General features: G+C 38.3%; 1 pseudogene; it reads right to left on the bottom strand.

The window, feature by feature from the left end:
- Positions 1–34: 34 nt before the first annotated feature.
- Positions 35–11911, bottom strand: LOC127658831 (solute carrier family 12 member 8-like; annotated as a pseudogene).
- Between the last annotated feature and the right edge of the window lie 1096 nt (positions 11912–13007).

The following is a 13007-nucleotide window of genomic DNA, read 5'->3' as shown; positions in this document are numbered from 1 at the left end:
GAACGCACTCTCAGAAATGTGGGCTCAATTCAGTTCAGACTCGTGTGTCAGATGATGATGCCACAACAGGTGAGATTCTTTTTTCTTTTTGTCTCAAGCCTAAATAAAAACCAAGTTTGTATTTATACTCTACATAACACATATATCTTTATTAACTAAAAACACATAACATATTTAGTAGATATCAAGTACTAAAGATGTTGTATGATTCTAGTTCCTAATCTAGTTCCTAAAATAACTATTGTTTGCATGCTCAGGGGCATAGTAGAGTAGGCCTAATAAGAGTGGAGGGGACATGTCCATCACATTTTTTAAATGTCAGTGTCACCCACATTTTGGCAGATAAGCATTACATTTCAGTAACAGCATGTTTCATAGGTGTGGGAACACCTTAATGGGATAGTTCACCCACAATTGAAAATTCTCTCATCATTTAACCACCCTCATGCCACCCTAGATGTGTATGGCTTTCCTTCTGCAGAACATAAATGAAGATTTTTAGAAAAATATCTCAGCTCTGTAGGTTCATTAAATGCAAGTGAATGGTGGCCAGAATTTTGAAGCTCAAAAGTCACATAAAGGCAGCAAAAAAAGATAATCCATAAGACTCCAGTGGTCTTCTGAAGCAAAATAATAGGTGTGGATGGACCATTTGGGTTGTGGTGCTGATAAAGGAGGGGTGATGGTAATGATCACAGAAGACAAAGTTTGCAATTTCCTCTGTCAACTGCTTGGTCATCATGCCAACAGCTGGCAAAGAGGCTGTAATTTTTTACTATAAATCTCCACTTTCACATTGTGCTTTTGTTTTTGGTGATTCACATTCTTCGTCTTGGGGATCAATGTATCGCAAATGTATTCCAAAAATTCCCATGGGTTAAATGAACTCAATGAGGCCAAGCAAAATAAAGTATAAAGTTTACATCAATGATATTATCTAATATTCAAATGCTCGAGAAGCATATTACACCTTATACGCACATTGCATGTGTATATCTCTAATACATGCTCCAATATTACGTTAAAGATTTGACCAGAGGATAACATGGCATATTGGACCACAATTCATTACTCCAACTGCACATTCCCTGTTTGCAGATAAACATTATAGTTTTCTACAGATTTTCCAGAAAAAGAAATGAACCATCCTCCAAGTCCCACCTGAGAAAAAAAAAACAAGTTCTACTTGTTGTGATCAGAAATCATTCAGTCATAGTCAGTGGTTGAGTCAAGTCAGTTAGCAGATCACAGTTGTAAAATGCTCAGCTGGTCTGCAAATGGATCAACTTGTCTGTGGTGCTGATAAAGGAGGAGTGATGAATGAATGAATATTACATGTATACAGCTTTTAGACAGCTTTTCTTTATTCTCTTTTGGGGTGGAAAACGCCAGTGGTGGTTCTGGCAGAGACTGAGGCTGTTGAGTGGGTTCTGCAGGAAAGGGTCTTTCAATATTTTCCTCAGGAGGCTCTTCAAAGGAATCTGGTGTAAGATCCAGAACTGCCTTTATACGTTTTGCTTCTGCCCTGTGTTTTCTTCGATTTTTCTGCCATTGCTTTCGCCTCTTCTCAGCTGCAGCATCTGATAAATTCCTGATTGACGGGTGATCAGGATTTGCAGCCAAGGCAGCTTGCTTTCTTCTCTGGTAGCTGAAATACAGATTCCATGCAATTATTGACACAATTATTGACAGATGTAAACCGTGTTATTCATTAAAAAATACTTTCTGTTGGAAACATAAATTACTATTAAATTGTAAATTAAATTGGTATTATGGGCGGAGAATCCGCTCAGTGGCCTCTCTTGAACTTGTGGTATAGGTAGGGTAGACTATCTAAAAACAGTAGCAATCTGTTATTCTGTAGGGCTGGGCTTTGACACAAATTTCACGATTTGATTCGATTTCAAATCAATTTGATATTGATTAACATCAACTGAAAACAGCATAGGCTGATAGATCGATTCTTGGGATTTACAAATCAGTATTGTTTCTTCAAAATGAGAATAAATTAAAATCAAGAAATCTATCTTTTTAACCCAGCCCTATTATTTTGACATTGCACTCCTCAATACCTTTCTCGTCTCCTTGTTAAAAGTGCTGCCCTAGCTACTGGGTCTGCATTAACTTTCTGCCGGTGCCTAGTAACTCTCTCTTTGTTTGTGGGCATCTAAAAGAAATCAGTAACAAAAATGCATTAAAACATTAAAATTTATGAAGTTTAATATATTTTTTTTAGTGCTAAATATCCCTCATTTATCTGAAATATAAATAAAATGCTAAAAATGTTATCTAAACAGTGACACTGTCATTCAGTGTAATGGATGACACTGTGGTGTAACAGACATTTTGCATCACACCGAATGACAAAACATTACCCTGAATGACAATATTGCAGGCTAACAACTACCCAGTTATATCAAACAGTGAACTTGACCAGAACGGTTAATCATAATTATTCACAACATCTACTTATTTTTCAAAAAAACTAACAATAAAAGTGTTTTTTGGCATTTCACTGAATGACATGCGTTTTTGTAACTCAAATTACCACACTATGAAAAGGTGAAATTATCAAATATTTAAGAGCAATAAACTTACCTTGCTGCAGCAGCACACAGTCTTCAGGGGGGGCTTTGATGATGTCACAGACTGCTTGATGACTATTGGTTGTTTGTTTAATTTCAAAATGGCTTCCTGATCCTGTTACACTGAATGACCTCTGACAAACTGCATATTCGGGACAAAAGTCCCCTAGTTATTTCAATACTTAACGAAAAAAATAACACACAGTCCTTTTACTATAATACAGTCAACACTTATGTGAACATGCCAAGGAAGCAAATATTTTTTTTTTACATGGTATTTTATACTTTTATTTAAAATGTATTAGTAAAATCATAGTCCGGACCATTACGCTGAATGACAATTTTACACTTTGGAGCATTATTTAACTCATATTTTGTCATTGCATTTCCACAAAAGTTATTTGAAACATGAGAGTAGACACTTGCATTTAATATGTTTTTTTTTTAATGTAAAATCACTTTTGTATAGTTTATTTGATGCGGACACCAAAATGGTGACGTCTCGTCTTTGACCCATATAGTGCTTTTCTGACACTACATTCAAAGCGTTTTACACAGTGAACAGGGGACTCTCCTCAACCACCACCAGTGTGCAGCATCCACCTGGATGATGCGACAGCAGACATAGTGCACCAGTACACTCACCACACACCAGATATTGGTGGAGAGGAGAGAGTGGAGTAGAGTGATAGAGCCAATTAATAGATGGGGATTATTAGGAAGCAATGATTTATAAGGGCCAACAGGGGACTTTGGCCAGGACACCAGAGATACACCCCTACTCTATTTGAGAAGTGTCCTGTGATTGTTAATGAGCACAGAAAGTCAGGACCACAGTTTAACATCTCATCTGAAGGACAGTGCATTTTTACAGTAGTGTCCCCATCAATATACTGGGGCATTAGGACCTACACAGTCCACAAGGTGAGCACCCCCTGCTGGATTCCCTAATACCTCTTCCAGCAGCAAACTTCCCAGGAGGTCTCCCATGCAGGTAATGACCAGGCTCAGCCCTGCTTAACTTCAGTAGGCAACCAGCCTTAAGCTACAGGGTGATATGGCTGCTGAAACACTGGTGTAATGGTAACAATCATAAAGTCCAAAGTCCACATTTTCCACTGTCAGCTGCTTAATCTCCATGCCACAGCTGACAATGAGTGTGTCACCAAAATCTGGTCTGGAGGGCTTCTTCTCGCCTATGAAGAGAGGTCAGTCATTTGTGAGGTGAGGTTCTGTGTACAATTGTTGTTCTAATCACATCATCCACAATGCAGTCTGCCAAATTCCCATTAGAAGTTAATTTATATACAGGCTGTCATTCGATATGAAGTTCTTTATACAGTATATTTAAACTTGTCAATTGTGATTAGGTAAAGTTTCCAAATGGACAAAGCTCAAGAATAGTCATTTAAGGGATTGTTCACACAAAAAATAAAATTCTGTCATCATTTATTCCTTCTTACATTCATTTTATTACATCCAGATGTATGATTGTTCTTTTTCCATAGAACACAAAATTAGTTTATATATATATAGGCCTACAATGAATGAAAATGGTGACTGAGGCAAACATTCTAACTTCTCCTATTGTGTTCCACAGATGTATTTTGGGTTTGGAACAACATTAGGTTGACTGAATTGATGACAGAAGTTCCCTTTTTGGGTGAACTATCAGTAATACTTTACAATAAGGTTCCATTTTTAACATTAGTTAACATGAACTAAAGATAATACTTTTACGTATCCCTTAATAGGTCAACTGCAGAGGATGGTGTGGGAGAGAGAGATCGTTTACGGACATGTCCGTCATGTTTTTGTATCTTTTGTTTAAGTTTATAATTAAAATATCATTTATATTGCCAAGCCAGTTCTCGCCTCCTCCTTTCCATTGAACAACGTTACAAGCATGTATTAATCTTGGTCTTAGGTGTCATTTACTGGTGGGAGGGGATGTGCACTTTTTACCTTTGCCAATTTTGTTCCCTCCGCTTTTTGATATAGCTTGTTTTTTTTTTATGTTGATTGCTTGTTGCTGCAGTTATCAGAGACATTGGGTTACAGTAGGTAGCAATGTTCTCTGGTGCATGCACACATGCGCTCTACTCACTCTGCAGCTCGTGCTCCTTTCTAGTTAAATCTCAAAGCAAAATGCAAACAGATGTGTCCCTGCTCATTTTATTTACATTTACTAATGTACAGATGCAATCTTGGTTTATTAAAGTAAAAGGTTACATAAGGGTTTGTGCAACGGTTGCTAGCTGGTACGTGAGTTGTGTAGTGTGTAAACCTCACTCTCCTGGCCTTAAGAGATGCACTAGGCTAGAGGCAAAAGACATGGCTTTTCTAACCTCCTTGCTAGTGCGTCCAACTCCCATGCCAGGGATTGCTGGTTCAAATCCCACTCGGGACAGGTCGAATAGGTGACACTGGTGCCATGACCCAGATGGGAGTAAGGTTTAGGGGGGTGAGTGTAACTGGAGCCAGCTGGTACGTAATAGCTGCGCGGTGTATGCAAACATCACTCCCCTGGCCTCAAGAGGCACACTAGCGACTGATCCAAGAAGCTGTAGCCTTTAGCCTCCTTATTAGCATCATTAGCATGCCCACCTCCCATGTCAGCTGACGCCAGTTCAAATCCCGATTAGAGCAGGTCGAGCAAGACTGGTAACGATGCACAACGCAAATCCTTGTACTAAAGGCAAAAACTTTTCCAAATTTTGCTCATGCTCATAGAATCCTTACTGATCTATGTATTTATACAGTGATTAGCAAAATCCCAGTACTGGATCAAATTAATTATGTGAAATATTTATTAAGATTACTTGAATTGTTAATCATTAATGACTATTTTTCATAACAGTAAAAGATTATTTGACATTATCTGCACATAACTTAATTAATAATCATGAGTTTCACCACTTCAAATCTGTCCCCACCAATTTTTAAAACAATGTGCCGCGCTTGATTTTGGTTAATGTTAATTTCAACATATACTAATACATTTCTAAAATCAAAAGTTGTATTTGTTAACATTAGTTAATGCACTATGAACTAACAATGAACAATTGTATTTTTAGATTAATAAATTAATAATTAATTAATTGTAAATATTGCAGCCTTCAAAAAGCACAGCACACCATTTCCCTCACTAAATAAATTAAGATGAATAAATGCTTTAATATATATATATATATATATATGTATAGTTTATTGTTAGTTCATGACAATCCCTGTAATCAAAAGATAAAGTGTTTCTGAAAGAGCAAGAGGGAAAGAGTTCTAATGTCATTTCACTATAACAATATACCTGCTCAAATTACTCAGAGAGGTCTTGATCCACCTAAAGAAGCTGAAATGAGCAGCTGCACCTATGAGTGGCAGAATGTAACTTAACATTTCCTGAAAAGTCATATAAAGCCACACCTGACTCTGCCTAATCACGTGTAATAGAAATGGATATCATGCGAACTTGAATTTCTAAGATCATCCTAATATCAGCGTATATGATGTTCACTAAACAAATCAATGTTTTATGCAAAAACGTTTTTCACACAGAAAAGAAAGGTACTTTTGTGTGCATTGTTTTAAAGTGCATGCACTCTTTGCTGTCGTTTGTGGATTCAGATTATTATGAACACATGGGTTTACTTAACAGATTTTTAAAAAGCATATTCAGTCAAATAACAAATAGGTACAATTACCTGTTGGCAAACCTGGGCTTGTTGCTCCAATGTAGAGAAAGAGATAAGGACGACTGTAATGTTTATCAAGGTATACATCCACTGGATGATGAATATTTTCAGAATAGAGCACAATGCCTGAAGATAAAAAAAACAAAAACATTGTGTGATTCATTCAAGATTTACAAATGTAATGAACTGTTAAGCACTGGAGATTTTTTGCCGAAACCCAGTGGTTGCAAAACTTTGCATAGACTGAACCCTCGATTTTATTGCCAATCCTTCAAGATTTGGCTCTGAACCTGTGAACAAAAGGCATTTCTGACTAAAATACAGTCTTTAAACCCTATTTTAAGGAATAATGTCATTTCTTACATAGCCTTTTACCATTCCTGTCTATCTGCTCTCCTGGGAGCTGTTTAATATAAACTGGGCCAGAATTAGGCAAAGACTGTTCAGATAGACTATCAGTCCTATCTGGCTGCTGGCATCATCATCTAATCCAATAGTTTGTTCTGGCTCTCTTTCATCTTTCCCTTTATCTAATGGTCCATTGCTGTTTAAATCTAACCCAAAACTGTTCATCTGTGTTTCTGTAGCTTACGGTATTTTTTACTTTCTTCTCCGGGCCTTGGAGGTAGGAATAGACACTTTTTGTTCTTCAGTGCTTTCCCTTGTATGCCTTCAGGGCAATGGAAATATCTGCTCCATGTATTTGGTGAACCCTTAATGGGGGTCACTGATGGCTACACTGCTGCCTAAATTTGGGTGAGTGCTGGACACAAGTGTTCTCCTGGAGCTCAATCTTCTGATTAGTGTCTTCCTTTGCTGGACCTGCAGCTCATTGCTTTTCACCAATCAGAAGTAGCAGAAGTCAATCATGCCGTAGGTTAGCATGAAGTTGATGGTGACGATTAGAGCCAGCACATTTACCTGGCTGATGAATGCCATGGAGAGAAAGCTGGTCAGACAGATTGCAGCAACAGGGGTCTTATTGGCCCCTCACTGTTAAACATAAAGGGATGTGATAAAGGAGACACTTTGTGCAGGTTAAATGTGATTTATTAATTTGCTTATAGTATATATCAGGTGTTCCTAAACTTTTTGTAAGCTGAACCCACGTGACCTAAATTATCTACTTATGTCAAGATTTACTTGAAAATTAAAGTTTTATTTAATCATTTTAAGTTTTATTTAAAGTAAACCTGAGATTTTAAGTAATGTAGACCTTTCAATAAATATGATGAATTTCATGGTTGTTATTTGGAAATTAAAACAACTAAAATAATTTAAGCAAGATCATGTAAGTACTTTATATTGAAAGTTGTATTTTTTATATATTCATGCTTTATTGTACATTTATATCTGATTAAATTCTGCATTGACATTTCTATCACAATCTCATGAAGCCCATTCAATCATGATCCCCAGGTTGGGTAACCCTGGCCCAGTTTACATCTGGTATTAAGATGAGTTTTAGGCAATTCAAACACAAGTGGACAGGCTAAAAACGTCAGCGTTTAAGCTGCGTACACACTGCCAGCGACATCGCTCGAGACAGTGACACCATCCCATTCATTTTCAATGAGAGCACAGCGACTTCCGGCGACACGAGCTGTCGCGACCGTTGGCGACCAGATGTGGGTGTGTCCAGCGATGCGACAAAGTTGAGACAAGTTTAACTTTATTCAAATGAAGAGTGACTTACGGGAGCGACAGCCAATAAGAGAGAAGACTGTAGAGCTCACGTGATCCTTCTCTCTCTCTCAGCTCCTGCAGTAATGGAAAGATCAGGGGACCCACCCTCTGCAGCAGCTCATCAAACTGGGTCCTGTCAAGCCTGAAGTACTGCTGGAACTGGACTTCATCCTGCCACAGCTCTTGCACCAGCCGGTGGTACTCACCATGCTGCCTCCGAGATTTAATGGTTTTGTGGACCCAGACCGGCCGGCGTTTGCGTTTTCGCCACAGATAAACAGCCGCTATGGCAAAGAGCACGCCTTGTTTCTCGTTCACCTTTGATATAAAGCATTTTATGTACTGATTCCATTTATATTTAGTCTTTTCCCTCCAAAACATTTTTTTTAGCAGCAAGAAAACTGATTCGCTGTCAACAGCAATGGATTGGCACCCGTGAATGTCATTTATAAACGTTACTAGGCAACCAGTAGTGGGAACGCCCACTAGCGACCTAACCACTAGCCACTGGCATCTGCAGCGACACAGTCGCTGGCAGTGTGAACACATTTTACACTTGGATGTAATACGAGTCTCTTTTGACCATATGTGTTCGGATTATGAGGGGAGGGAAAAAGAAAGCGTGAAAAACAATCAGCACACTGTTTCTCCCAATTATACTTCCAATTTAGATGTAGTGGAGAACCTGTATTAACTGAGCTTCAGATATGTGTGCTTTTCATCTGTGTCCCTGCTTGCTGACATCAGGTTCTGTGCAGTTTTAGAGCATGTATTTGTACATGCATATTTTTTACATTTTCTGATCAGACTTCCTTCCAAGATTTCCTTGCAAAACTGCATGTAACTGGCAAAGTTTAAAACTTTTGTTTCAGATTGAAATATGGGAAAAGAGGCATCTTGTACGGGACATTGTAATTCCTGTCAAAATACGGGATGTCCTGGCTAATGCAGTACAGCTGAAAACTTGGGTGGAGCTTCACTAATGTTCGAACACATTCAAACAGTTAAGTGTTTACACTACAATCCCATTGTGGTCACATGGCCAAATCTCACTCATCTTTCATTTTGAACCCCATTTACATCTTTTTTTTAAAACAGACTGCCCAAAGCACATCTTAAAACTAGGCTTAAACTTATAGAATTTAATTTGTACAATTCAGGTCTCTGTTATTAAAACTCGTATCTGTTTCGCATTATGGGTTTAATTAATTTGGCACCTACACTCTCATCTCTTTGACATTTTTCAGGTTGTGTAACAAGTGAGTGTAATCATCTAATTTAAACATCCCAAAGACAACATCTCTCATGGGCTCACCCTCTCCTAAGACCAGTCATTTCCCAGATACATTGGTCACTGGGATCGAGGCTGAGCTGATGAACCTGCTTTGCTGCTACTGGCTGGCACAGCTCCAGATCCACCTGGGTTGGTCTTCTCTGTGCTTCCTGCATTTGTTCTGGGAATTTGATTCTGTGCAAGATGTCTCGGGTATGCTTGTAGCCCAAAGAGAGGGGTGAGACAGTGCTCAAGTGAGGGAAATGGTGTGCTGTGCTTTTTGAAGGCCGCAATTTATACAATTAATTTCTTCACATATTTAGGATATTTTCGATTACATCAATCTACCTATAATAATACTATAATTAGGAACTCATCATGTCCTCTGTGGTGCTCTGCTCACTGATCATGAAAAGTAAACAATTCATTAAAACTGGCACAAAGTGTGTGAAAAACTAATGTTTGATTTCACCCATCTGAAAAGTGCATTGTTCCTCTGTCTGATCATCTATCAGTAGCTGAGAGCACTGAGGTAGCTGATGTAGGGAAGTAGAGATGTACAGACCATTGTTTTTAGTGTATGCATTGTTGCTCCCAAAAGCTGTTTAAACTACTACAAACAGTAACGTTTCTTAACAAGAAGAATTAAGCTCAAAACAGTTTTTGCTATAAAATATGCAAAATATACAGTTATAAAAGTTTAAATAAATGTATTATGTCAGATTCTAGATAAGTGCACTCAACAGTGGTGTTTGCACTTTTACAATTAACATGCTGTGTCAATCACATGCATCGCCATTTCAATTATTGCCCATTGTTTGCAAAGTCCCACCCAACTGAAAACTGGATCAATCATCATGTATAGAAGCCAGGCTGCAGGACAAAACACATTGATTCAAAGCTCAATAGGCTTTGAATCCAATAGGCAATCAGATACAGATTCAGTGCAAACACTGTTTACAAATCCCAATGAACATCGATCTTAACATCAACGAAATCTAATGGCACTTTTCCACTGCATATTATGGTTCAACTCGACTCGACTCTGCTAACTTTACTTTTCTGAGCTTGCTTTTCCACTGCAGTTTAGTGCCACCTCAACGTGGGTGGGATTGTAGGCTGATCGTCATAGTTGCGCCGCCTCTACTGCCGTGAAATCTTAAACACGACACAAACATTACTGACCATAAACAATAACACGGCAGCTAGCTGTTAGCTACTAGCTCATTGTGCTGTATAAAGCAGTTGCATGTGTAACAGTTAAATTGGACTAGTTGTTTTAAAAGTAAGCTTTCCAGTAGCTGGTCAACTAAATAAAGTGAAGCTTTCAAGCAGAATATAGAGTTACCGTAACAAAACGTACCATCCTCCATCGTGGACTCCAACAACACTGTGTCTGAGTTCAGGACTTTTTAGTTTCGTTTGTCGCTAATGAGAGGAACGTCTGCACCTCGTTTATTGACCACGGTGTGGTTTTGCACACAGCCATTTCTTTTTACAATTCGAAAGTAGCGTGAACAAATTATACTGCTATCGCTTATATATGGTAGTGACGATTCTCTCTGACCAATCAGTGATCTGCAGGGTTTTGATATCACATATACTGTATATTGGCTCGGCTTGCTTGGAACCTCGACCGAGGTGGTACTAAAAAGGATCAGGTACCAGGTACTATCCACAGTGGAAAACCCCCAAAAAGCGAGCTGAGTCGAGCTGTACCATGCAGTGGAAAAGCCAAATATTAGTACAGGTATCTGCCATAGACTGCCTTTAAAGCACTGCTCAAAAGCACTCTATGGGCTATGTGTTCACTGACTTCTATGAACATATTTATGGAGAAAAATTGTGTTACTTAAATGAACAGCGTGATAATGAAGTGTGATATTTGACACTTTCATTCGCTGAAATACTGAAATGTACAAAGGGTAATGGGTAATTTATATAGATTATTTGTACATATATCAAACTCATCATAAATTTTATATGAAATATTAGGGGAAGCAGTGCTTCCCGTGTAATCTTAAAGAAATCACCACTGGAGAGTGTTTCCACTTTTGATTTGGTTTACATTCACAGAATAGATTTTGCCATAATTAGCATCTAAATTCGTTAATAATGTAGTATCTACAAAATTAACTAGACCATTGTATAGCATAACACCCCAATACATTGTCAGACATTCAGTGTTAAAAAATAGATCAGCCTTATATGGTTATCATCTCCCTACATAACCTTTCCCACTCCTTTCCTGCCGCCATTGGTGTGTGAATGTGAGTGTGGATGGGTGATTGGGACACAGTGTAAAGCGCTTTAGTAACCTCTAAGGTTAATAAAAAAAAGCGCTATATAAGTGCAGACCAGTTACCATTTACCATTTACCATTTCTCACTCCTTTCGCAAAAGAAATCCTAGAGCTGGGATGACTCTCTCCTGGGCAATACACTGGAGGATCCTGGGTGCACCATATAGGCAGCCCGTGCAAAAGACCAGGGAGGAGATTTAGAGGCCCATTAAAAACAGGAAACCAACCAAGGAGACCTGGGCAAAAACAAACACAGAAGGGAAGAGAGTATAGGGGGCTCCGCCCAGCTCTGTTCCGCTTGGCCAGACTGAAAAGAGCTTATAGTGTGTTGAAAGTAATTCAAAGACGCAATGTGTAATCTGACGGAACCCATAATCAAACACCATGAGAAAGTGGGCAATTACAAATAACACAGTACAATGCTTGTGTATATAATTTTTTTTTTTAAGATCCATTTTATAGATACTATTATCCAAAGCAGCTTTGCATTTTGTCAATATGTGACTTGCCGTTGCAATCACCGTGGTCTACATGTTGAGCAGATGTAGTAAAAATAACAAAAAACACCTCATTTGTGACTGTTTGGAATATTTAATATGCATGTTTCGTATCAGGGATGGACTGGGGATAAAAATCAGCCCTAAAGCTATAGCCAGCAATGGCCTATCAAAACCCCTTGGTGAATAATCCCTCACTATAGCATCACACACACATTCAATACCAAGTATGTGGTTCAACTCTCTTACAAATTTTTGCTCACATTTTTCCAATAGGGTGTCAGGTGGTTTAATTTGCTCCTTGCCATGACTCAACTTATTCCTATCTGGTGACCAGACCATTTTTTGGTCATATTTTATTTTTACCTACAGGAAATATTTATAATAAAGTGATGGGAGACATCATGAACTGTAATTTGGTTAGTTTAACTTTTTCACATTTGTCAGAAGAGCAACAGTAAAGTGGCAAGACTCTAACCTCTTTAACAACAAGTGCATCTATTTGTACTGTAGGCTAGTGAATACTTTGAGTAGGCTTGGTGAAATCAATTGTTGTCCTGACCTCCCATATACAGGGTAATGGTGACAGCAGCATAAAAAATATTCAGAAGTCTCCATTGCTTTTTATTTTAGATCTATTGGTGAAATCAGATATTTTGCATGATGAGGACCAGCTAATATTCGCCTAACTACATTATCAGACATTATGCAATATAAAAAAGATTTAAATATAATACAAACCTTTATTTCCTCTTGTGCAGTACAGATTCACTATTGCGTTTAACACGAAAATATAAGCAAGCTGTTAGATTGTTCGCACGGTTTGGATGCGAAGAGTGGTGGCATTTGGAAACCACTGTTGGTGTAGTTTGTGAACTACTTATGGGTTGGAGAAATCACTTGAAATATTAAACTATATGGCTCACATGAAGGAACAGCTGTGGCTGTGCCACAGCCAGGCCACAGGCTTAC

Source organism: Xyrauchen texanus, chromosome 18 (assembly GCF_025860055.1).
Source record: "Xyrauchen texanus isolate HMW12.3.18 chromosome 18, RBS_HiC_50CHRs, whole genome shotgun sequence".
In the NCBI taxonomy this organism is placed as follows: domain Eukaryota; kingdom Metazoa; phylum Chordata; class Actinopteri; order Cypriniformes; family Catostomidae; genus Xyrauchen; species Xyrauchen texanus.
Note: the sequence above shows the minus strand (reverse complement) of the source record. Positions and strands in the feature narration are given on the sequence as shown.